This window comes from Microcebus murinus, chromosome 20 (genome assembly GCF_040939455.1).
Source record: "Microcebus murinus isolate Inina chromosome 20, M.murinus_Inina_mat1.0, whole genome shotgun sequence".
In the NCBI taxonomy this organism is placed as follows: Eukaryota; Metazoa; Chordata; class Mammalia; order Primates; family Cheirogaleidae; genus Microcebus; species Microcebus murinus.
Window position 1 is genome coordinate 42,431,615 of NC_134123.1, and position 27,500 is coordinate 42,459,114.

Sequence of the window (27,500 nt, forward strand, 5' to 3'; positions counted from 1 at the left end):
CTCCTCCTCCTCCCGCTCCCTGCCTGCCTCCCCGCCCCCACCGTAGGCCTCTGCCCAGGGTTTTTTTTTTTTCTTTTCCCGGTTTCTGTTTAATCTTTGTTTTTTTGTGTTTTTATTTTAGGTTTATGGAATATCGTTTAATAATTTAAATCACAGAAAGAATTCTACAACAACTTGTGACTTTTTATCCTGGGCTGAGAGCAATGTATTTTCTCTTCCTGTTAATTTTCCTGGCCTGGAAGAAATGCAAAGTTGATCCTGGGGGTTTCAAACCATCTTCAGGGTTCCCTGAACAGAAAGACCTTGAACACGGTTTATTTGACCGTGTCTCTGTGTGCGTGCACGTGGGTGCCTGTCCTTATTCCTTTTGGGCACCGGGCTCCTTGGTCTCACAGACTGGGCCTTCCTTGGTCGTGGACTGAGGCTGAACAGACTTAGGGATCAGATTGAAGGGACTTGACTACAGTAACCCCGGTCGGGGAAATTTTATTGATTTGAAAGTATACATTTCTAAATGAATAGGGTGAGTGACACATTCCAGAGGGGCCTCTGTCCCTGGATAGGTGTCCCAGAGGGTCCTCCTGCAGCTTGTTGTGGTACCTCCACATTTAGGAGAGGAAAATCATTCATTTCCCTTATGATCATAGATGAGTCTGCTGAATTTTTTATGATGTCGTGGAAACATATAAAACACCCTTCCTACTAAACATAGCCGACCACAAAGTTTCTCCCAGGAAAAAATATTCAACATCATGAATTTCACAGTGTAATAGAGGGAATGGTCTAGAGAGAGGGAAAAAAAAATAAAGGAAAGAAACATTTGTGTCCTTTTAAAACTTCCCCCCCACCCCCTGATGTTGGAAACTTGTAGTCTGGCCTCTATCCCCAAGAGGAGTTAATTCCTTTCTTAAAACTTCTGAGCAGTCCCCAGACCCACAGGCCTTGTTTTTGGCCCAGCTGAGACCAGTGAAATGATTAACCACAATAATGGCTAAAGCGGAGAACCCTCCCTCTATGTATTTTTTAACATACTTTTATTTATTCATTCATTCATGCATGCATGCATGCATTTAATTTTTTGAGACAGAATCTCACTTTGTTGCCCAGGCTAGAGTGAGTGCCATGGAGGCGTCAGCCTAGCTCACGGCAACCTCAACCTCCTGGGCTCAAGCAATCCTCCTGCCTCAGCCTCCCAAGTAGCTGGGACTACAGGCAGTGTCATCATGCCTGGCTAATTTTTCTCTCTCTCTCTATTACTTGGCCAATTAATTTCTTTCTATTTATAGTAGAGATGGGGTCTTGCTCTTGCTCCCACTGATTTGAACTCCTGACCTCCAGCAATCCTTCCCCCTTGGCCTCCCAGACAGCTAGGATTACAGGTGTGCTCGGCCTGAGAGAAATTTTTATCTCTCCCTCCCTGCTTATGTCTTTTATTCTGTCTATAGCAGACATAGAGAGAGACAGAGAGACAGAGAGAGTGAGAGAGAGAAATTATTATCTCTCCCTCCCTGCTTTATCTGGTAAGTCCTTTTTTATGATTATTATTCTTATTCTTTTTTTTTGAGACAGAGTCTCACTTTTGGTGCCAGGGCTAGAGTGCTATGGCGTCAGCTTAGCTCACAGCTACCTGAAACTCCTGGGCTCAAGTGATCCTTCTGTTTGAGCCTCCTGAGTAGCTGGAACTACAGACATGCACCACCATGCCCGGCCTATTATGTGTTTGTGTGTGTGTGTGTTTAGTTGGCCAATTAATTTCTTTCTATTTATAGTGACCCTAATAAAAAAAAATAAGGGTGGCCTAGGCTTCTCTGCCCACTAACAGCCTAGTCATCCTAGCCGACCAATTTTCACAAACAATAGTTAAAAAACAAAAAAAAACGGCCTCCAAAATTATGAGTTTACAGCTAAAGCAACTTAATAACCAAGTCAAAAGGGTTCCGTCCCCTGCAAAAATCACAGCTGGCCACCAAAAAAGTGATTTGTTATTACTGAAAATAAAAGGGACACCTTAAAAAAAATTCTAAAAAACTTAAATGGGTGCTTACACAAAAAGAGCAAAAGGCCTTGGAGGGAGGCACCAAAAAAACTTTAAAACCAAAATAGAGAGGCTCCAAAAAAATAGAGAGGGTTTTCCCCTTACTTCTAACAGACACTCTAAAAAAAATAAAAATATCCATAAATAAAAAAGACACCAGAGCCCTTATAGACACTGGTGCCACGCTATCAGTCCTCAACCCTACCTTAATTAAACACCCTCTCCCTCAGAGTAAAATAAAAATCCAAACAATAAAAGTTTCAAACTCCCCAATGGTTGCCTTTAAATCTAATCCACTCCAATTTCAAGTAAGAGAGCTTACAAGACAGCATGTTTTCCTTTTAATAGAGAGTGCTCCTATACACCTGCTGAGACAAAATTTCTTAGAGACCCATAATGCCCACATCTCATTTTCACACACACAAAAAATAATAATTCTCAATTTGAGAGACACAGAAGACTTACAAAACCCTACATGCAGCATCATGCTTGCTGAGGTTAATAGAGATTTTAAACAGGGGGACATAGAGCCTTTCTTATCCAAAATACCAAATTCTCTATGAGCAAACTCTTCCACAGATATTAGACAAATGAAGTCAACAGTTCCCATAAAAATCACCACAAATGAGTCTAAACCCCTGCCAAACATTAAACGATGCCCCCTTAGGCCTAAAGCCTTACTAAAAATCAAGCCAATCGTTCAAGACTACTTCAATAAAAGACTCATAATACCCTGCACCAGCCCTTAAAACACACCGATCCTCCCAGTCAAAAAACCAAATAAAAAAGGCTGGCAGTTTGTTCAAGACCTAAGAGCCATAAATCAAATGATAGTTCCGAGGCATCCTGTCGTCCCTAACCCCCACACCTTACTGTCCGACATTCCTATCACTGCCAGCCACTTCTCTGTCATTGACTTTTACGGTGCTTTCTTTAGCACACCTATAAATCAGAATAGTCGATATCTTTTTGCCTTCACTTAAAAAAATCGCCAGCATACGTAGACAGTCTTGCCCCAGGGTTACTCTAAAAGTCCTACATATTTTTCTCAAATATTAAAGGCAAATTTAAATGATATTATATTCCAAGGACACCCCCCTTATAGGAGAGCCATATCAGCTACAGCCATTTCATATAAAAAAATTAAAAAATTTGTCCTAGAGTCCCCTCCTGATAATTTATGCCCCTCATTCTATAAAATCTCTCCTAAACTCTCACCACACTCAACACTATTCTATAAGTCGCCTTACCCCCTATAAAGTGCTTTTGCTTTCTGCCCCTAACATCACTTTAAAACACTACAATATTCTTAACCCTGCAACTCTTCTCCCTCTTCCGGGTGAGCAAAAAAAAAAAAAACATAACCACAGTCTACTAACTAATATCTTACTCTCTCCTAGAGCAAATTTGCAAAAAACTCCTATCAAAAATGCTAAATTAATATGGTTTATGAATGGTTCTTATTTAAAAGACCATCAGAGACATTATCAAGCAAAATATGCTGTCACTTCCACAGTAGACATAATAAAAAGCGCCCAACTCAAAAGAGTAAAATCAGCCCATATGGCTAAATTAATAGCATTAACTAGAGCTTATATTTTAGCTAAAAAAAAAAAATAGCTAATATATACACTAACAGCCGCTATGCCTTTAAAATAGCCCATAATTTTGGCAAAAAAAAATAATTTTGACAAAGATAAGCTTGAGCACCACCACCATCCAAAAATATGGACACCTAGCTAGTGATCCGGATCACATGTAATAGAAAAGAGCCAAAGTTCCCACAGATACAAGAATGTGAGAACCCCAAAACACTGAAAAATAATTTAAAGAGGTTTTTCTGAGCCCAATGTCAGAGACCATGGCCCTGAGAGCTGCACCCAAGAAGCCTTGCGCAAGGGGTCCCATGGTGGTGGGGCGGGTCACAGTTTAGCTTCATACATTTTAGGGAGACAGGAATGACATGTAAAATCACAGATCCATATATGAAGGGACATATTAGTCTGAGCTGAAAAGGCCAGACATCTGCAAGTGGGGGGAGGGGGAGGCCAGGGTGCCGGTTTTACAGGTTTACAGCTGGGTTGAGAGACTCTTTGATTTGCAATTGATGAAAGAAATGCACTTCTGCCTAAAAGCTTGGAATGTTTTCAGTTAAGATAAGGATGTTTGCTAATAACAGGCCGGCTACCAGACATTTACCCAAAACTCAAGGGCTGTATAATGAAGCAAAGAGGGTCCCTTCTCATCTGGCTGACACTGGCACCTGTAGTTAGTTGTCACCTAGCTGCCACTTTGATCAGACATGGGGATGGGGAAAATCAGGAGATGTTGGGAGCTTAAGAGTGGACCCCACCCCCACCCAAGGTGTGGAGGTCGGCTTTCAAATCTCCTGCGGTGTAGAACAAGGTTCTTCCTGTGCCCGCCAGCCCCAGGCGCTTCTGGCCTCCAGAGGGTCTCCCCCCACCCCACCCTCCCTGTTGTCCGAGGGAGGGGCCCCTCCTCCTCCCGCTCCCTGCCTGCCTCCCCGCCCCCACCGTAGGCCTCTGCCCAGGGTTTTTTTTTTTCTTTTCCGGGTTTCTGTTTTATCTTTGTTTTCAGTGTTTTTTTTAGGTTTATGGAATATCATTTAAAAATTAAATCACAGAATGAATTGTACAACAACTTGTGGCTTTTTATCCTAGGCTGAGAGCAATGTATTTTCTCTTCCCGTGAATTTTCCTGTCCTGGAAGAAATGCAAAGTTGATCCTGGGGGTTTCAAACCATCTTCTGGTTTCCCTGAACAGAAAGACCTTGAACACGGTTTATTTGAACATGTCTCTGTGTGCGTGCACGTGGGTGCCTGTGCTTATTCCTTTTGGGCACCGGGCTCCTTGGTCTCACAGAGTGGGCCTTCCTTGGTCGTGGACTGAGGCTGAACAGACTTAGGGATCAGATTGAAGGGACTTGACTACAGTAACCCCGGTCGGGGAAATTTTATTGATTTGAAAGTATACATTTCTAAATGAATAGGGTGAGTGACACATTCCAGAGGGGCCTCTGTCCCTGGATAGGTTTCCCAGAGGGTCCTCCTGCAGCTTGTTGTGGTACCTCCACATTTAGGAGAGGAAAATCATTCATTTCCCTAATGATCCTAGATGAATCTGCTGAATTTTTTATGATGTCGTGGAAACATATAAAACACACTTCCTACTAAACATAGCCGACCACAAAGTTTCTCCCAGGAAAAAATATTCAACATCATGAATTTCCCAGTGTAACAGAGGGAATGGTCTAGACAGAGGGAAAAAAAATAAATAAAGGACAGAAACATTTTGTGTCCTTTTAAAACTTCCCCCCTCACCCCCTGATGTTGGAAACTTGTAGTCTGGCCTCTATCCCCAAGAGGAGTTCAATCCTTTCTTAAAACTTCTGAGCAGTCCCCAGTCCACAGGCCTTGTTTTTGGCCCAGCTGAGACCAGTGACATGATTAACCACAATAATGGCTAAAGCGGAGAACCCTCCCTCTATGGATTTTTTAACATACTTTTATTTATTTATTTATTTATTTATTTATTTATTTATTTATTCATTCATTCATGCATGCATGCATGCATGCATGCATTCATTTAATTTTTTGAGTCAGAGTCTCCCGTTATTGCCCAGGCTAGGGTCAGTGCCATGGCGTCAGCCTAGGACATGGCAACCTCAACCTCCTGGGCTCAAGCAATCTTCCTGCCTCAGTCTGCCAAGTAGCTGGGACTACAGGCATGTGCCATCATGCCCAGCTAATTTTTCTTTCTATATATATTACTTGGCTAATTAATTTCTTTCTATTTATAGTAGAGATGGAGTCTTGCTCTTGCTCCCACTGATTTGAACTCCTGACCTCCAGCATCCTCCCCCCTTTGCCTCCCAGACAGCTAGGATTATAGGTGTGCTGGGCCTGAGAGAAATTTTTATCTCTCCCTCCCTGCTGATGTCTTTTATTCTGTCTATAGCAGACATATATATATATATATATATACAGAGAGAGAGAGAGATAGAGAGAGAGATAGAAATTATTATCTCTCCCTCCCTGCTTTTTCTGGTAAGTAAGACCTTTTTAATTATTATTAATTTTTTCTTTTTTTTTGAGACAGAGTCTCACTTTTAGGGCCCGGGCTAGGGTGCTATGGCTTCAGCTTAGCTCACAGCAACCTCAAAATCCTGGGTTCAAGTCATCCTTCTGTCTCAGCCTCTTGAGTAGTTGGGACTACAGGCATGTGCCAGCATGCCTGGCTAATTTTTCTTCCTATATATATTACTTGGCCAATTAATTTCTTTCTATTTATAGTAGAGATGGGGTCTTCCTCTTGCTCAGGCTGGTTTGAATTCCTGACCTCCAGCAATCCTCCCACCTTGGCCTCCCAGAGCTAGGATTGCAGGTGTGCTGTGCCTGAGAGAAATTTTTATGTCTTCCTCCCTGCTTATCTCTTTTCTCTTTTATTCTGTCTATAGCAGACATTCTATCTATAGCAGCAGTGTGAAGGGGTCGCCAGCCCCACAAAGCCTCCTCCAACCTTCTTGCTGTGACTTCTCTTTACCCCTTGTCTTTTCCTTGCTAGCTCCCCTCACTTTAGGGGTCCACTTAACTGGATCTCAAGCTTGACTCTACTTTTATCATGTTAATGTCTCCCTCTTACCAAAGTTCTCTTGCATTCCAAAATGTTTTACTGAAACTGTCATTCAGTATTCAATCTGGGGTCCACCTCATATATCAGTTCTCTGGGCCAGTTCCTGGACAAAGGAACACTTTGGAGAAAATCACAGAAAATATATACATTGAGAGAGAGAGAGAGAGAGAGAGAGAGAGAGAGAGAGAGAGAGAAATTTATTATCTGTCCCTCTCTGCTTTTTCTGGTAAGTAAGACCTTTTTTATTATTATTAATTTTTTCTTTTTTTTTTTTGAGACAGAGTCTCACTTTTAGGGCCCAGACTAGGGTGCTATGGCTTCAGCTTAGCTCACAGCAACCTCCAACTCCTGGGCTCAAGTGATCCTTCTGTCTCAGCCTCCCGAGTAGCTGGGAGTACAGACATGCACCACCATGCCCGGCTTATTATGTGTGTGTGTGTGTGTGTGTGTGTGTGTGTGTGTGTTTAGTTGGCCAATTAATTTCTTTCTTTCTTTCTTTTTTTTTTTTTAATTTTTTTTTTTACTTTTTTTGAGACAGAGTCTCAGTTTGTTGCCCAGGCTAGAGTGAGTGCCATGGCTTCAGCCTAGCTCACAGCAACCTCAAACTCCTGGGCTCAAACGATCCTGCTGCCTCAGCCTCCTGAGTAGCTGGGACTACAGGCATGTGCCAGCATGCCCGGCTAATTTTTCTTTCTATATATATTACTTGGCCAATTAATTTCTTTCTATTTATAGTAGAGATGGGGTCTTCCTCTTGCTCAGGCTGGTATGAATCCCTGACCTCCAGCAATCTTCCCACCTTGGCCTCCCAGAGAGCTAGGATTGCAGGTGTGCTGTGCCTGAGAGAAATTTTTATGTCTCCCTCTCTGCTTATCTCTTTTATTCTATCTATAGCAGACCTATATATATATAGAGAGAGAGAAAGAGAGACAGAGAGAGAGAGAGAGAGATTTATAGAAATTTTTATCTCTCCCTCTGAGCTTATCTCTTTTATTCTGTCTATAGCAGATTTATATATATAGAGAGAGAGAGAGAGACAGAGAGAGAGAGAGACACAGAGAGAAATTTTTATCTCTCCCTCCATTCTTGTCTCTTTTATTCTGTCTATAGCAGACATATATATATATATAGAGAGAGAGAAATAGAGAGAGTGAGAGAAATTTTTATCTCTCCCTCCCTGCTTATCTCTTTTATTCTGTCTATAGCAGTTTTATATATATATATATATAGAGAGAGAGAGAGAGAGAGAGAGACAGAGAGAGAAATTTTTATCTCTCCCTCCCTTCTTGTCTCTTTTATTCTGTCTATAGCAGACATATATATATATAGAGAGAGAGAGAAATAGAGAGAGTGAGAGAAATTTTTATCTCTCCCTCCCTGCTTATCTCTTTTATTCTGTCTATAGCAGTTTTATATATATATATAGAGAGAGAGAGAGACAGAGAGAGAAATTTTTATCTCTCCCTCCCTTCTTGTCTCTTTTATTCTGTCTATAGCAGACATATATATATATAGAGAGAGAGAGAAATAGAGAGAGTGAGAGAAATTTTTATCTCTCCCTCCCTGCTTATCTCTTTTATTCTGCCTATAGCAGTTTTATATATAGACAGAGAAAGAGAGAGAGAGAAATTTTTATGTCTCAATCGCTGGTCTTTCTGGTAAGTCCATTTTACTTAATTTTTTTTTTTTTGAGACAGAGTTTCACCTTTGGTGCCCCGGCAAGAGTGCTATGGCCTCAACTTAGCTCACTTAAACCTCAAATTCCAGGACTGAACTGATCCTTCTGTCTTAGCCTCCTGAGTAGCTGGGACTACAGGCATGCGCCAGCATGCTCGGCTATTTTTTCTTCCTATATATATTACTTTGCCAATTAATTTCTTCCTATTTATAGTACAGATAAGGTCTTGCTCTTCCAAGAGCTGGTTAAAATTCCTAACCTCCAGCAATCCTCCCACCTTGGGCTCCCAGAGAGCTAGGATTGCATGTGTGCCTGGCCTGAGAGAAATTTTTATGTCTCCCTCTCTGCTTATCTCTTTTATTCTATAGCAGATATATATATATATATATATAGAGAGAGAGAGAGAGAGTGAAATTCTTATCTCTCCATCCCACCTTATCTCTTTTTTTCTGTCTATAGCAGATTTATATATATATATATATATATATATATATATATATATATATACATACAGAGAGAGAGAGAGAAAGAGATAGAGACACAGAGAGAGATATAAAAATCTATCCATTGCATTTCCTACACTTTAGGTGACTGGGCCTCAGCAGAGCAATGTGAATTGACAAAATTTGTGTTGCTAACAAATAAAACGCTGGATTTCAAACTCTCAGTTTTCCCAATAAAACATATCCCCCTACAAACTATACTGTGCCACCTCTGGGAGTATATACCCCACAGAGGAAAGACGTGGAGGCCCTTTTTGAATAGACAGAGTCAAAGGGTGGAGATCCTGGAGTCTGTGCTTTGCAGTCAGTCTAGAAGTACATGGAGCCATTCAAACTGCTTGTGAGGAAAAATAGGGAAACAACAGAAACTCACTCCTCTCCGTTGTGGTAGTCAAGATCAGCTTTGATGAAACACACATAAGAAGTAAAATAGGACCATACTGATAGATGCAATTTTAATCTTAGAGCAGAATGCGTGGCACTGCTTGTCCTCTTAGGTACTGTCAACAGAAAGCATTTGGTGGACAAACAATCTCCAGCAGCTTTTCTGCAGAGATGAACCAACGTGTATATGTGTGTGTGTGTGGGGGGGCGGGGTGGACATGATAAATAATGAGGATTGAGGACCAGATAAATGACTGGAAAAAAATACTTCCTGTTTCCTCAATACCAGCATCCATTTCAAGGGTATACCTGTAGACCTAGGTAGAACATGGAAGCAAACTTTAGAAAGAAAAAAAAAATCGCTGTCAGCCCCGTCAGAGGGTCCCTTCTTGTCTGGCTGACACTGGCACCAGTACTTAGGTGTAATCTAGTGGCCACTTTGATCAGACTTGGGGGATGGGTAAAGTCAGGCCATGTTGGGAGCTTAAGAGTGGACCCCACCCCCACCCCAGGTGTGGAGGCCGGCTTTCAAATCTGCTACATTGTATGACAGGTTCTGCCTGGGCCCGCCAGCCCCAGGCGCCTCTAGCCTCCAGAGGGTCTCCGCCCAACCCCCTCCCTGTTGTCCCAGGGAGGGGCCCCTCCTCCTCCTCCCGCTCCCTGCCTGCCTCCCCGCCCCCACCGTAGGCCTCTGCCCAGGGTTTTTGTTTTTTTTTTTTTCTTTTCCCGGTTTCTGTTTAATCTTTGTTTTTTTTTTGTTTATTTGTGTGTTTTTTTTTTAGGTTTATGGAATATCGTTTAAAAATTTAAATCACAGAATGAATTCTACAACAACTTGTGACTTTTTATCCTAGGCTGAGAACAATGTATTTTCTCTTCCTGTGAATTTTATTTTATTGATTCCAAAGTATACATTTCTAAATGAATAGGGTGAGCAACACACTCCCGTGGGGCCTGTGTCAGTGGATAGGTGTCCGGGAGGGTCCCCTCCTGCAGCTTGTTGTGGTAGCTCAACATTTAGGAGAGGCAAATCATTCACTTCCCTAATGATCCTAGATGAGTCTGCTCAATTTTTTATGATGTCCTGGAAACATATAAAACACCCTTCCTACTTCACGTAGCCGACCACAAAGTTTCTCCCAGGAAAAAATATTCAACATCATGAATTTCACAGTGTAATAGAGGGAATGGTCTAGACAGAGGGAAAAAAAAATAAAGGAAAGAAACATTTTGTGTCCTTTTAAAACTTCCCCCCCACCCCCTGATGTTGGAAAATTGTAGTCTGGCCTCTATCCCCAAGAGGAGTTAATTCCTTTCTTAAAACTTCTGAGCAGTCCCCAGACCCACAGGCCTTGTTTTTGGCCCAGCTGAGACCAGTGAAATGATTAACCACAATAATGGTTAAAGTGGAGAACCCTCACTCTATGTATTTTTTAACATACTTTTATTTATTTATTTATTTATTCATTCATTCATTCATTCATTCATGCATGCATATATATATATATATATATATATATATATATATATATATATACATTATATATATATATATATACAGAGAGAGAGAGAGAGAGAGAGAAATTTTTATCTCTCCCTCCCTCCTTTTTCTGGTAAGACAGACCTTTTTTATTATTATTAATTTTTTCTTTTTTTTTGAGACAGAGTCTCACTCTTAGGGCCTGGGCTAGGGTGCTATGGCTTCAGCTTAGCTCACAGCAACCTCAAAATCCTGGGTTCAAGTGATCCTTCTGTCTCAGCCTCTTGAGTAGTTGGGACTACAGGCATGTGCCAGCATGCCTGGCTAATTTTTCTTCCTATATATATTACCTGGCCAATTAATTTCTTTCTATTTATAGTAGAGATGGGGTCTTCCTCTTGCTCAGGCTGGTTTGAATTCCTGACCTCCAGCAATCCTCCCACCTTGGCCTCCCAGAGCTAGGATTGCAGCTGTGCTGGGCCTGAGAGAAATTTTTATGTCTCCCTCCCTGCTTATCTCTTTTCTCTTTTATTCTGTCTATAGCAGACATTCTGTCTATAGCAGCAGTGTGATGGGGTCGCCAGCCCAGCAAAGCCTCCTCCCACCCACCTCCTTGCTGTGACTTCTCCTTACCCCTTGTCTTTTCCTTGCTAGCTCCCCTCACTTTAGGGGTCCACTTAACTGGATCTCAAGCTTGACTCCACTTTTATCATGTTAATGTCTCCCTCTGACCAAAGTTCTCTTGCATTCCAAAATGTTTTACTGAAAGTGTCATTCAGTATTCAATCCGGGGTCCACCTCATTTATCAGTTCTCTGGGCCAGTTCCTGAAGAAAAGAACACTTTGGAGAAAATCACAGAAAATATATACAGAGAGAGAGAGAGAAACAGAGAGAGAGAGAGAAATTATCTCTCCCTCCCTGCTTTTTCTGGAAAGTAAGACCTTTTTTATTATTATTAATTTTTTCTTTTTTTTTTGAGACAGAGTCTCACTTTTAGGGCCCGGGCTAGGGTGCTATGGCTTCAGACTAGCTCACAGCAACCTCAACCTCCTAGGCTCAAGCAATCCTCCTGCCTCTGCCTCCCAAACAGCTGGGACTACAGGGATATGCCGCCACGCCTGGCTCATTTTTCTTTCTATATATATTACTTGGCCAATTAATTTCTTTGTGTTTATAGTAGAGATGGGGTTTTGCTCTTGCTCAGGCTGGTTTGAACTCCTGACTTCCTGCAATCCTGCTGCCTCAGTCTCCCAGAGAGCTAGGACTACAGGTGTGCTGGGCCTGAGAAAAATTTTTATCTCTCCCTCCCTTCTTATCTCTTTTATTCTGTCTATAGCAGATTTATATATATACAGAGAGAGAGTGAAATTTTTATCTCTCCATCCCTGCTTATCTCTTTTATTCTGTCTATAGCAGATTTATATATATATATATAGAGAGAGAGAGAGAGAATTTTTATCTCTCCATCCCAGCTTATCTCTTTTATTCTGTCAATAGCAGATTTATATATATATATATAGAGAGAGAGAGACAGAGAGACAGAGAGACAGAGGAATTCATATCTCTCCCTCCCTTCTTATCTCTTTTATTCTGTCTATAGCAGATTTATATATATATATAGAGAGAGAGAGAGAGAGAGTGAGTGAAATTCTTATCTCTCCATCCCAGCTTATCTCTTTTATTCTGTCTATAGCAGATATATATATATATATATAGACAGAGAGAGAGAGAGAGAGAGAGAGAGGAATTTATATCTCTCCCTCCCTTCTTATCTCTTTTATTCTGTCTATAGCAGATTTATATATATATACACAGAGAGAGAGAGAAAGAGAGAGAGAGTGAAATATTTATCTCTCCCTCCCTGCTTATCTCTTTTATTCTGTCTATAGCAGATTTATATATATATATATATATGGAGAGAGAGAGAGAGTGAAATTTTTATCTCTACCTCCCTTCTTATCTCTTTTATTCTGTCTATAGCAGATTTATATATATACACAGAGAGAGAGAGAGAGAGAGTGAAATTTTTATCTCTCCCTCCCTGCTTATCTCTTTTATTCTGTCTATAGCAGATTTATATATATATATATAGAGAGAGAGAGAGAGAGAGAGAGAGGAATTTATATCTCTCCCTCCCTTTTTATTTCTTTTATTCTGTCTATAGCAGATTTATATATATATATAGAGAGAGAGAGAGAGAGTGAGTGAAATTTTTATCTCTCCATCCCTGCTTATCTCTTTTATTCTGTCTATAGCAGATCTCTCTCTCTCCATATATATATACATAGAGAGAGAGAGAGAGAGAGAGTGAGTGAAATTTTATCTCTCCATCCCTGCTTATCTCTTTTATTCTGTCTATAGCAGATTTTTATATATATATATATATATATGTATATATATATATAGAGAGAGAGAGAGGAATTTTTATCTCTCCCTCCCTTCTTATCTCTTTTATTCTCTCTATAGCAGATTTATATATACACACATACATACAGAGAGAGAGAGAGAGTGAAATTTTTATCTCTGAATCCCTGCTTTTACTGCTAAGTCCATAGTTCTTAATTTTTTTTTTTTTTTTTTTGACAGAGTCTCACTTTTGGTGCCCGGGCTAGAGTGCTATGGTGTCAGCTTAGCTCACAGCAACCTCAAACTCCTGGCCTCAAGTCATCCTTCTGTCTCAGCCTCTTGAGTAGCTGGGACTACAGGCATGTGCCAGCATGCCTGGCTAATTTTTCTTTCTATATATATTACTTGGCGGGTGGACATGATAAATAATGAGGATTGAGGACCAGATAAATGACTGGAAAAAAATACTTCCTGTTTCCTCAATACCAGCATCCATTTTAAGGGTATACCTGTAGACCTAGGTGGAAAATGGAGGCAAGCTTTAGAAAGAAAAAAAAAAATTGCTGTCAGCCCCATCAGAGGGTCCCCTCTTGTCTGGCTGACACTGGCACCGGTACTTAGGGGTCACCTAGTGGCCACTTTGATCAGACTTGGGGATGGGTAAAGTCAGGCCATGTTGGGAGCTTAAGAGTGGACCCCACCCCCACCCCAGGTGTGGAGGCCGGCTTTCAAATCTGCTACATTGTATGACAGGTTCTGCCTGGGCCCGCCAGCCCCAGGCGCCTCTAGCCTCCAGAGGGTCTCCGCCCAACCCCCTCCCTGTTGTCCCAGGGAGGGGCCCCTCCTCCTCCCGCTCCCTGCCTGCCTCCCCGCCCCCACCTTAGGCCTCTGCCCAGGGTTTTTTTTTTTTTCTTTCCCCGGTTTCTGTTTAATCTTTGTTTTTTTGTGTTTTTTTTTAGGTTTATGGAATATCGTTTAAAAATTTAAATCACAGAAAGAATTCTACAACAACTTGTGACTTTTTATCCTGGGCTGAGAGCAATGTATTTTCTCTTCCTGTGAATTTTCCTGTCCTGGAAGAAATGCAAAGTTGATCCTGGGGGTTTCAAACCCTCTTCTGGTTTCCCTGAACAGAAAGACCTTGAACACGGTTTATTTGAACATGTCTCTGTGTGCGTGCACGTGGGTGCCTGTCCTTATTCCTTTTGGGCACCGGGCTCTTTGGTCTCACAGAGTGGGCCTTCCTTGGTCGTGGACTGAGGCTGAACAGACTTAGGGATCAGATTGAAGGGACTTGACTACAGTAACCCGGGTGGGGGAAATTTTATTGATTTGAAAGTATACATTTCTAAATGAATAGGGTGAGTGACACATTCCAGAGGGGCCTCTGTCCCTGCATAGGTGTCCTGGAGGGTCCTCCTGCAGCTTGTTGTGGTACTTCCACATTTAGGAGAGGAAAATCATTCATTTCCCTTATGATCATAGATGAGTCTGCTGAATTTTTTATGATGTCGTGGAAACATATAAAACACCCTTCCTACTAAACATAGCCGACCACAAAGTTTCTCCCAGGAAAAAATATTCAACATCATGAATTTCCCAGTGTAATAGAGGGAATGGTCTACACAGAGGGGAAAAAAAAAATAAAGGACAGAAACATTTTGTGTCCTTTTAAAACTTCCCCCCCACCCCCTGATGTTGGAAACCTGTAGTCTGGCCTCTATCCCCAAGAGGAGTTCAATCCTTTCTTAAAACTTCTGAGCAGTCCCCAGACCCACAGGCTTTGTTTTTGGCCCAGCTGAGACCAGTGAAATGATTAACCACAATAATGGCTAAAGCGGAGAACCCTCCCTCTATGTATTTTTTAACATACTTTTATTTATTTATTTATTTATTTATTTATTCATTCATTCATTCATGCAGGCATGCATGCATTCATTTAATTTTTTGAGTCAGAGTCTCCCGTTATTGCCCAGGCTAGGCTCAGTGCCATGGCCTCAGCCTAGGTCATGGCAACCTCAACCTCCGGGCTCAAGCAATCCTCCTGCGTCAGCCTGCCAAGTAGCTGGGACTACAGGCATGTGCCATCATGCCCGGCTAATTTTTGTTTCTATATATATTACTTGGCCAATTAATTTCTTTCTATTTATAGTAGAGATGGGGTCTTGCTCTTGCTCCCACTGATTTGAATTCCTGACCTCCAACATCCTCCCCTCTTGGCCTCCCAGAAAGCTAGGATTACAGGTGTGCTGGGCCTGAGAGAAATTTTTATCTGTCCCTCCCTGCTTATGTCTCTCATTCTGTCTATAGCAGACATATATATATATATATAGAGAGAGAGAGACAGAGAGAGAGAGAGACAGAGAGAGAGAGAGAGGCAGAGAGAGAGAGAGGCAGAGAGAGAGAGAGAAAGAGAAATTTTTATCTCTCCCTCCCTGCTTATGTCTTTTATTCTGTCTATAGCAGACATATATATATATAGAGAGAGAGAGACAGAGAGAGTGAGAGAGAGAAATTATTATCTCTCCCTCCCTGCTTTATCTGGTAAGTAAGTCCTTTTTTGTGATTATTATTATTATTCTTTTTTTTGAGACAGAGTCTCACTTTTGGTGCCAGAGCTAGAGTGCTATGGCGTCAGCTTGGCTCACAGCTACCTCAAACTCCTGGGTTCAAGTGATCCTTCTGTTTCAGCCTCCTGAGTAGCTGGAACTACAGACATGCACCACCATGCCCGGCTTATTATGTGTTTGTGTGTGTTTTTTTTAGTGGGCCAATTAATTTCTTTCTATTTATAGTAGAGATGGTCTTGCTCTTCCTCAGGCTGGTTTTGAACTCCTATCCTTGAGCAATCCTCCTGCCTCAGCCTCCCAGAGAGCTAGGATTACAGCTGTACTGGGCCTGAGAGAAATTTTTATCTCTCCCTCCCTGCTGATGTCTTTTATTCTGTCTATAGCAGATATATATATATATATATATATATATATATATAGAGAGAGAGAGAGAGAGAGAGAGAGATTATTATCTCTCCCTCCCGGCTTTTTCTGGTAAGTAAGACCTTTTTAATTATTATTATTTTTTTCTTTTTTTTTGAGACAGAGTCTCACTTTTAGGGCCCGGGCTAGGGTGCTATGGCTTCAGCTTAGCTCACAGCAACCTCAAAATCCTGGGTTCAAGTGATCCTTCTGTCTCAGCCTCTTGAGTAGTTGGGACTACAGGCATGTGCCAGCATGCCTGGCTAATTTCTCTTCCTATATATATTACTTGGCCAATTAATTTCTTTCTATTTATAGTAGAGATGGGGTCTTCCTCTTGCTCAGGCTGGTTTGAATTCCTGACCTCCAGCAATACTCCCACCTTGGCCTCCCAGAGCTAGGATTGCAGCTGTGCTGTGCCTGAGAGAAATTTTTATGTCTTCCTCCCTGCTTATCTCTTTTCTCTTTTATTCTGTCTATAGCAGACATTCTATCTATAGCAGCAGTGTGAAGGGGTCGCCAGCCCCACAAAGCCCCCTCCAACCTCCTTGCTGTGACTTCTCCTTACCCCTTGTCTTTTCCTTGCTAGCTCCCCTCACTTTAGGGGTCCACTTAACTGGATCTCAAGCTTGACTCTACTTTTATCATGTTAATGTCTCCCTCTGACCAAAGTTCTCTTGCATTCCAAAATGTTTTACTGAAACTGTCATTCAGTATTCAATCCGGGGTCCACCTCATTGATCAGTTCTCTGGGCCAGTTCCTGGACAAAGGAACACTTTGGAGAAAATCACAGAAAATATATACATTGAGAGAGAGAGAGAGAGAGAGAGAGAGAGAGAGAGAGAGAGAGAGAGAGAGAGAGAGAGAGAGAGAAATTTATTATCTGTCCCTCCCTGCTTTTTCTGGTAAGTAAGACCTTTTTTATTATTATTAATTTTTTCTTTTTTTTTTTGAGAATGAGTCTCACTTTTAGGGCCCGGACTAGGGTGCTATGGCTTCAGCTTAGCTCACAGCAACCTCCAACTCCTGGGCTCAAGTGATCCTTCTGTCTCAGCCTCCCGAGTAGCTGGGAGTACAGACATGCACCACCATGCCCGGCTTATTATTTGTGTGTGTGTGTGTGTGTTTAGTTGGCCAATTAATTTCTTTCTTTCTTTCTTTCTTTCTTTTTTTTTTAATTTTTTTTTTTACTTTTTTTGAGACAGAGTCTCAGTTTGTTCCCCAGGCTAGAGTGAGTGCCATGGCTTCAGCCTAGCTCACAGCAACCTCAAACTCCTGGGCTCAAGCGATCCTGCTGCCTCAGCCTCCTGAGTAGCTGGGACTACAGGCATGTGCCAGCATGCCAGGCTAATTTTTCTTTCTATATATATTACTTGGCCAATTAATTTCTTTCTATTTATAGTAGAGATGGGGTCTTCCTCTTGCTCAGGCTGGTATTAATACCTGACCTCCAGCAATCTTCCCACCTTGGCCTCCCAGAGAGCTAGGATTCCAGGTGTGCTGTGCCTGAGAGAAATTTTTATGTCTCCCTCTCTGCTTATCTCTTTTATTCTATCTATAGCAGACCTATATATATAGAGAGAGAGAGAGAAAGAGAGACAGAGACAGAGAGAGAGAGAGATTTATAGAAATTTTTATCTCTCTCTCTGAGCTTATCTCTTTTATTCTGTCTATAGCAGATTTATATATATATATATAGAGAGAGAGAGACAGAGAGAGAGAGACAGAGAGAGAGAGACAGAGAGAGAAATTTTTATCTCTCCCTCCATTCTTGTCTCTTTTATTCTGTCTATAGCAGACATATATATAGAGAGAGAGAGTGAGAGAAATTATTATCTCTCCCTCCCAGCTTATCTCTTTTATTCTGTCTATAGCAGTTTTTTATATATATATATATATAGAGAGAGAGAGAGACAGAGAGAGAAATTTTTATCTCTCCCTCCCTTCTTGTCTCTTTTATTCTGTCTATAGCAGACATATATATATATATAGAGAGAGAGAGAGAAATAGAGAGAGTGAGAGAAATTTTTATCTCTCCCTCCCTGCTTATCTCTTTTATTCTGTCTATAGCAGTTTTATATATATATAGAGAGAGAGAGAGACAGAGAGAGAAATTTTTATCTCTGCCTTCCTTCTTGTCTCTTTTATTCTGTCTATAGCAGACATATATATATAGAGAGAGAGAGAAATAGAGAGAGTGAGAGAAATTTTTATCTCTCCCTCCCTGCTTATCTCTTTTATTCTGCCTATAGCAGTTTTATATATAGACAGAGAAAGAGAGAGAGAGAAATTTTTATGTCTCAATCGCTGGTCTTTCTGGTAAGTCCATTTTACTTAATTTTTTTTTTTTTTTTTGAGACAGAGTTTCACCTTTGGTGCCCCGGCAAGAGTGCTATGGCCTCAACTTAGCTCACTTAAACCTCAAATTCCAGGACTAAACTGATCCTTCTGTCTTAGCCTCCTGAGTAGCTGGGACTACAGGCATGCGCCAGCATGCTCGGCTATTTTTTCTTTCTATATATATTACTTTGCCAATTAATTTCTTTCTATTTATAGTACAGATAAGGTCTTGCTCTTCCAGGAGCTGGTTAGAATTCCTAACCTCCAGCAATCCTCCCACCTTGGGCTCCCAGAGAGCTAGGATTGCATGTGTGCCTGGCCTGAGAGAAATTTCTATGTCTCCCTCTCTGCTTATCTCTTTTATTCTATAGCAGATATATATATATAGAGAGAGAGAGAGACAGAGAGAGAGTGAGAGAGGAATTTATATCTCTCCCTCCCTGCTTATCTCTTTTATTGTGTCTATAGCAGATTTATATATATATATATATATATATATATGGAGAGAGAGAGAGAGAGAGAGTGAAATTCTTATCTCTCCATCCCACCTTATCTCTTTTATTCTGTCCATAGCAGATTTATATATATATATATAGAGAGAGAGAGAGTGAGTGAAATTTCTACCTCTCCATCCCTGCTTATCTCTTTTTTTCTGTCTATAGCAGATTTATATATATATATATATACATACAGAGAGAGAGAGACACACAGAGAGAGATATAAAAATCTATCCATTGCATTTCCTACACTTTAGGTGACTGGGCCTCAGCAGGGCAATGTGAATTGACAAAATTTGTGTTGCTAACAAATAAAACGCTGGAGTTCAAACTCTCAGTTTTCCCAATAAAACATATCCCCCTACAAACCATACTGTGCCACCTCTGGGAGTATATACCCCACAGAGGAAAGACTTGGAGGCCCTTTTTGGATAGACAGAGCCAAAGGGTGGAGATCCTGGAGTCTGTGCTTTGCAGTCAGTCTTGAGGCACAAGGAGCCATTCAAACTGCTTGTGAGGAAAAGTAGGGAAACAACAGAAACTCACTGATCTCCGTTGTGGAAGTCAAGATCAGCTTTTATGAAACCTACTAAACCCACATAAGAAGTAAAATAGGACCATACTGATAGATGCAATTTTAATCTTAGAGCAGAATGCGTGGCACTGCTTGTCCTCTTAGATACTGTCAAGAGAAAGCATTTGGTGGACAAACAATCTCCAGCAGCTTTTCTGCAGAGATGAACCAACGTGTATATGTGTGTGTGTGTGTGTGGGGGGTGTGGACATGATAAATAATGAGGATTGAGGACCAGATAAATGACTGGAAAAAAATACTTCCTGTTTCCTCAATACCAGCATCCATTTTAAGGGTATACCTGTAGACCTGGGTGTAAAATGGAAGCAAACTTTAGAAAGAAAAAAAAAAATCGCTGTCAGCCCCGTCAGAGGGTCCCTTCTTGTCTGGCTGACACTGGCACCGGTACTTAGGGGTCACCTAGTGGCCACTTTGATCAGACTTGGGGATGGGTAAAGTCAGGCCATGTTGGGAGCTTAAGAGTGGACCCCACCCCCACCCCAGGTGTGGAGGCCGGCTTTCAAATCTGCTACATTGTATGACAGGTTCTGCCTGGGCCCGCCAGCCCCAGGCGCCTCTAGCCTCCAGAGGGTCTCCGCCCAACCCCCTCCCTGTTGTCCCAGGGAGGGGCCCCTCCTCCTCCTCCCGCTCCCTGCCTGCCTCCCCGCCCCCACCGTAGGCCTCTGCCCAGGGTTTTTTTTTTTTTTTTTCTTTTCCCGGTTTCTGTTTAATCATTGTGTTTTTTTTTAGGTTTATGGAATATCGTTTAAAAATTTAAATCACAGAATGAATTCTACAACAACTTGTGACTTTTTATCCTAGGCTGAGAACAATGTATTTTCTCTTCCTGTGAATTTTATTTTATGGATTCCAAAGTATACATTTCTAAATGAATAGGGTGAGCAACACACTTCCCTGGGGCCTCTGTCATTGGATAGGTGTCCGGGACGGTCCTCCTGTAGCTTGTCGTGGTAGCTCCACATTTAGGAGAGGCATATCATTCATTTCCCTAATGATCATAGATGAGTCTGCTGAATTTTTTATGATGTCCTGCAAACATATAAAACACCCTTCCTACTTCACGTAGCCGACCACAAAGTTTCTCCCAGGAAAAACTATTTAACATCATGAATTTCACAGTGTAATAGAGGGAATGGTCTAGAGAGAGGGCAAAAAAAATAAAGGACAGAGACATTTTGTGTCCTTTTAAAACTCCACCCCCCCACTCCCTGATGTTGGAAATTTGTAGTCTGGCCTCTATCCCCAAGAGCAGTTCAATCTTTTCTTAAAACTCCAGAGCGGTCCCCAGCCCCACAGGCCTTGTTTTTGGCCCAGCTGAGACCAGTGAAATGATTAACCACAATAATGGTTAAAGCGGAGAACCCTCCCTCTATGTATCTTTTAACATACTTTTATTCATTCATTCATGCATGCATGCATGCATGCATTTAATTTTTTGAGACAGAGTCTCACTATGTTGCCCAGGCTAGAGTGAGTGCCATGGCGTCAGCCTAGCTCACGGCAACCTCAACCTCCTGGGCTCAAGCCATCCTCCTGCCTCAACCTCCCAAGTAGCTAGGACTACAGGCAGTGTCATCATGCCTGGCTAATTTTTCTCTCTCTCTCTATTACTTGGCCAATTAATTTCTTTCTATTTATAGTAGAGATGGGGTCTTGCTCTTGCTCCCACTGATTTGAACTCCTGACCTCCAGCAATCCTTCCCCCTTGGCCTCCCAGAGAGCTAGGATTACAGGTGTGCTGGGCCTGAGAGAAATTTTTATCTCTCCCTCCCTGCTTATGTCTTTTATTCTGTCTATAGCAGACACAGAGAGAGAGAGAGACAGAGAGAGTGAGAGAGAGAAATTATTATCTCTCCCTCCCTGCTTTATCTGGTAAGTACTTTTTTATGATTATTATTATTATTCTTTTTTTTGAGACAGAGTCTCACTTTTGGTGCCAGGGCTAGAGTGCTATGGCGTCAGCTTAGCTCACAGCTACCTCAAACTCCTGGGCTCAAGTCATCCTTCTGTTTCAGCCTCCTGAGTAGCTGGAACTACAGACATGCACCACCATGCCCGGCCTATTATGTGTTTGTGTGTGTGTGTGTTTAGTTGGCCAATTAATTTCTTTCTATTTATAGTAGAGATGGTCTTGCTCTTCCTCAGGCTGGTTTTGAACTCCTATCCTTGAGCAATCCTCCTGCCTCAGCCTCCCAGAGAGCTAGGATTACAGCTGTACTGGGCCTGAGAGAAATTTTTATCTCTCCCTCCCTGCTTATCTCTTTTATTCTGTCTATAGCAGATTTATACAGAGAGAGAGGAATTTATATCTCTCCCTCCCTTCTTATTTCTTTTATTCTGTCTATAGCAGATTTAGAGAGAGAGAGAGAGAGAGAGAGAGAGAGAGAGAAACAGAGAGAGAGAGAGAGAAATTATTATCTCTCCCTCCCTGCTTTTTCTGGAAAGTAAGACCTTTTTTATTATTATTAATTTTTTCTTTTTTTTTGAGACAGAGTCTCACTTTTAGGGCCCGGGCTAGGATGCTATGGCTTCAGACTAGCTCACAGCAACCTCAACCTCCTAGGCTCAAGCAATCCTCCTGCCTCAGCCTCCCAAACAGCTGGGACTACAGGGATATGCCGCCACGCCTGGCTCATTTTTCTTTCTATATATATTACTTGGCCAATTAATTTCTTTGTGTTTATAGTAGAGATGGGGTTTTGCTCTTGCTCAGGCTGGTTTGAACTCCTGACCTCCTGCAATCCTGCTGCCTCAGTCTCCCAGAGAGCTAGGACTACAGGTGTGCTGGGCCTGAGAAAAATTTTTATCTCTCCCTCCCTGCTTATCTCTTTAATTCTGTCTATAGCAGATTTATATATATATACACAGAGAAAGAGAGAGAGAGTGAAATATTTATCTCTCCCTCCCTGCTTATCTCTTTTATTCTGTCTATAGCAGATTTATATATATATATATATATGGAGAGAGAGAGAGAGAGTGAAATTTTTATCTCTCCCTCCCTTCTTATCTCTTTTATTCTGTCTATAGCAGATTTATATATATACAGAGAGAGAGAGTGAAATTTTTATCTCTCCATCCCTGCTTATCTCTTTTATTCTGTCTATAGCAGATTTATATATATATATAGAGAGAGAGAGAGAGAATTTATATCTCTCCCTCCCTTCTTATCTCTTTTATTCTGTCAATAGCAGATTTATATATATATATATAGAGAGAGAGAGAGAGAGACAGAGAGACAGAGGAATTCATATCTCTCCCTCCCTTCTTATCTCTTTTATTCTGTCTATAGCAGATTTATATATATATATATAGAGAGAGAGAGAGTGAAATTTTTATCTCTCCATCCCTGCTTATCTCTTTTATTCTGTCTATAGCAGATTTATATATATATATATATAGAGAGAGAGAATTTATATCTCTCCCTTTCTTCTTATCTCTTTTATTCTGTCAATAGCAGATTTATATATATATATAGAGAGAGAGAGACAGAGAGACAGAGAGACAGAGGAATTCATATCTCTCCCTCCCTTCTTATCTCTTTTATTCTGTCTATAGCAGATTTATATATATAGAGAGAGAGAGAGAGAGAGAGTGAGAGAGGAATTTATATCTCTCCCTCCCTGTTTATCTCTTTGATTCTGTCTATAGCAGATTTATATATATATATATATATATATATATATATATATATATATATGGAGAGAGAGAGAGAGTGAAATTTTTATCTCTACCTCCCTTCTTATCTCTTTTATTCTGTCTATAGCAGATTTATATATATACACAGAGAGAGAGAGAGAGAGTGAAATTTTTATCTCTCCATCCCTGCTTATCTCTTTTATTCTGTCTATAGCAGATTTATATATATATATAGAGAGAGAGAGAGAATTTATATCTCTCCCTCCCTTCTTATCTCTTTTATTCTGTCAATAGCAGATTTATATATATATAGAGAGAGAGAGAGACAGAGAGACAGAGGAATTCATATCTCTCCCTCCCTTCTTATCTCTTTTATTCTGTCTATAGCAGATTTATATATATATATATAGAGAGAGAGAGAGAGAGAGAGTAAAATTCTTATCTCTCCATCCCAGCTTATCTCTTTTATTCTGTCTATAGCAGATATATATATATATATATATATAGACAGAGAGAGAGACAGAGAGAGAGAGAGAGAGAGAGAGGAATTTATATCTCTCCCTCCCTTCTTATCTCTTTTATTTTGTCTATAGCAGATTTATATATATATACACAGAGAGAGAAAGAGAGAGAGAGTGAAATATTTATCTCTCCCTCCCTGCTTATCTCTTTTATTCTGTCTATAGCAGATTTATATATATACACAGAGAGAGAGAGAGAGAGAGTGAAATTTTTATCTCTACCTCCCTTATCTCTTTTATTCTGTCTATAGCAGATTTATATATATACACAGAGAGAGAGAGAGAGAGAGTGAAATTTTTATCTCTCCCTCCCTGCTTATCTCTTTTATTCTGTCTATAGCAGATTTATATATATATATATATATAGAGAGAGAGAGAGAGAGAGGAATTTATATCTCTCCCTCCCTTTTTATTTCTTTTATTCTGTCTATAGCAGATTTATATATATATATATAGAGAGAGAGAGAGAGAGTGAGTGAAATTTTTATCTCTCCATCCCTGCTTATCTCTTTTATTCTGTCTATAGCAGATCTCTCTCTCTCCATATATATATACATAGAGAGAGAGAGAGAGAGAGTGAGTGAAATTTTATCTCTCCATCCCTGCTTATCTCTTTTATTCTGTCTATAGCAGATTTATATATATATATATATGTATATATATATATAGAGAGAGAGAGAGGAATTTTTATCTCTCCCTCCCTTCTTATCTCTTTTATTCTCTCTATAGCAGATTTATATATATACACATACATACAGAGAGAGAGAGAGAGTGAAATTTTTATCTCTGAATCCCTGCTTTTACTGCTAAGTCCATAGTTCTTAATTTTTTTTTTTTTTTTTTTGACAGAGTGTCACTTTTGGTGCCCGGGCTAGAGTGCTATGGTGTCAGCTTAGCTCACAGCAACCTCAAACTCCTGGCCTCAAGTCATCCTTCTGTCTCAGCCTCTTGAGTAGCTGGGACTACAGGCATGTGCCAGCATGCCTGGCTAATTTTTCTTTCTATATATATTACTTGGCGGGTGGACATGATAAATAATGAGGATTGAGGACCAGATAAATGACTGGAAAAAAATACTTCCTGTTTCCTCAATACCAGCATCCATTTTAAGGGTATACCTGTAGACCTAGGTGGAAAATGGAGGCAAGCTTTAGAAAGAAAAAAAAAATTCGCTGTCAGCCCCGTCAGAGGGTCCCCTCTTGTCTGGCTGACACTGGCACCGGTACTTAGGGGTCACCTAGTGGCCACTTTGATCAGACTTGGGGATGGGTAAAGTCAGGCCATGTTGGGAGCTTAAGAGTGGACCCCACCCCCACCCCAGGTGTGGAGGCCGGCTTTCAAATCTGCTACATTGTATGACAGGTTCTGCCTGGGCCCGCCAGCCCCAGGCGCCTCTAGCCTCCAGAGGGTCTCCGCCCAACCCCCTCCCTGTTGTCCCAGGGAGGGGCCCCTCCTCCTCCAGCTCCCTGCCTGCCTCCCCGCCCCCACCGTAGGCCTCTGCCCAGGGTTTTTTTTTTTTTTTTTTCTTTTCCCGGTTTCTGTTTAATCTTTGTTTTTTTGTGTTTTTCTTTAGGTTTATGGAATATCGTTTAAAAATTTAAATCACAGAATGAATTCTACAACAACTTGTGACTTTTTATCCTAGGCTGAGAACAATGTATTTTCTCTTCCTGTGAATTTTATTTTATGGATTCCAAAGTATACATTTCTAAATGAATAGGGTGAGCAACACACTCCCGTGGGGCCTGTGTCAGTGGATAGGTGTCCGGGAGGGTCCCCTCCTGCAGCTTGTTGTGGTAGCTCAACATTTAGGAGAGGCAAATCATTCACTTCCCTAATGTTCCTAGATGAGTCTGCTGAATTTTTTATGATGTCCTGGAAACCTATAAAACACCCTTCCTACTTCACATAGCCGACCACAAAGTTTCTCCCAGGAAAAACTATTTAACATCATGAATTTCACAGTGTAATAGAGGGAATGGTCTAGAGAGAGGGCAAAAAAAATAAAGGACAGAGACATTTTGTGTCCTTTTAAAACTCCACCCCCCCCACCCCCTGATGTTGGAAATTTGTAGTCTGGCCTCTATCCCCAAGAGCAGTTCAATCTTTTCTTAAAACTCCAGAGCGGTGGGTCCCCAGCCCCACAGGCCTTGTTTTTGGCCCAGCTGAGACCAGTGAAATGATTAACCACAATAATGGCTAAAGCGGAGAACCCTCCCTCTATGTATTTTTTAACATACTTTTATTTATTCATTCATTCATTCATGCATGCATGCATGCATGCATTTAATTTTTTGAGACAGAGTCTCACTTTGTTGCCCAGGCTAGAGTGAGTGCCATGGCGTCAGCCTAGCTCATGGCAACCTCAACCTCCTGGGCTCAAGCCATCCTCCTGCCTCAGCCTCCCAAGTAGCTAGGACTACAGGCAGTGTCATCATGCCTGGCTAATTTTTCTCTCTCTCTCTATTACTTGGCAAATTAATTTCTTTCTATTTATAGTAGAGATGGGGTCTTTCTCTTGCTCCCACTGATTTGAACTCCTGACCTCCAGCAATCCTTCCCCCTTGGCCTCCCAGAGAGCTAGGACTACAGGTGTGCTGGGCCTGAGAGAAATTTTTATCTCTCCCTCCCTGCTTATGTCTTTTATTCTGTCTATAGCAGACATATATATATAGAGAGAGACAGACAGAGAGAGTGAGAGAGAGAAATTATTATCTCTCCCTCCCTGCTTTATCTGGTAAGTCCTTTTTTCTGATTATTATTATTATTCTTTTTTTTGAGACAGAGTCTCACTTTTGGTGCCAGTGCTAGAGTGCTATGGCGTCAGCTTAGCTCACAGCTACCTCAAACTCCTGGGCTCAAGTCATCCTTCTGTTTCAGCCTCCTGAGTAGCTGGAACTACAGACATGCACCACCATGCCCGGCCTATTATGTGTTTGTGTGTGTGTGTGTTTAGTTGGCCAATTAATTTCTTTCTATTTATAGTAGAGATGGTCTTTCTCTTCCTCAGGCTGGTTTTTTTTTTTTTTTTTTTTTTTCCTCAGGCTGGTTTTGAACTCCTATCCTTGAGCAATCCTCCTGCCTCAGCCTCCCAGAGAGCTAGGATTACAGCTGTACTGGGCCTGAGAGAAATTTTTATCTCTCCCTCCCTGCTTATCTCTTTTATTCTGTCTTTAGCAGATTCATACAGAGAGAGAGGAATTTATATCTCTCCCTCCCTTCTTATTTCTTTTATTCTGTCTATAGCAGATTTAGAGAGAGAGAGTGAGTGAAATTTTTATCCCTCCATCCCTGCTTATCTCTTTTATTCTGTCTATAGCAGATTTATATATATATATAGAGAGAGAGACACAGAGACACAGAGAGAGAGAGAGATATCAATCTATCCATTGCATTTCTTAGTCTTTAGGTGACTGGGCCTCAGCAGGGGAATGTGAACTGACAAAATTTGTGTTGCTAACAAATAAAACGCAGGGGTTCAAACTCTCCGTTTTCCCAATAAAACCTATCCCCCTACCAATCCTACTGTGCCACCTCTGGAGTGTGACCTGGTCGCCAGCCCAGCAAAGCCTCCTCCCACCTCCTTGCTGTGACTTCTCCTTACCCCTTTTCTTTTCCTTGCTAGCTCGCCTCACTTTAGGGGTCCACTTAACTGGATCTCAAGCTTGACTCCACTTTTATCATGTTAATGTCTCCCTCTGACCAAAGTTCTCTTGCATTCCAAAATGTTTGACTGAAACTGTCATTCAGTATTCAATCCGGGGTCCACCTCATGTATCAGTTCTCTGGGCCAGTTCCTGGACAAAAGAACACTTTGGAGAAAATCACCCTACATTTTTATCTTTCAGCCCATACATT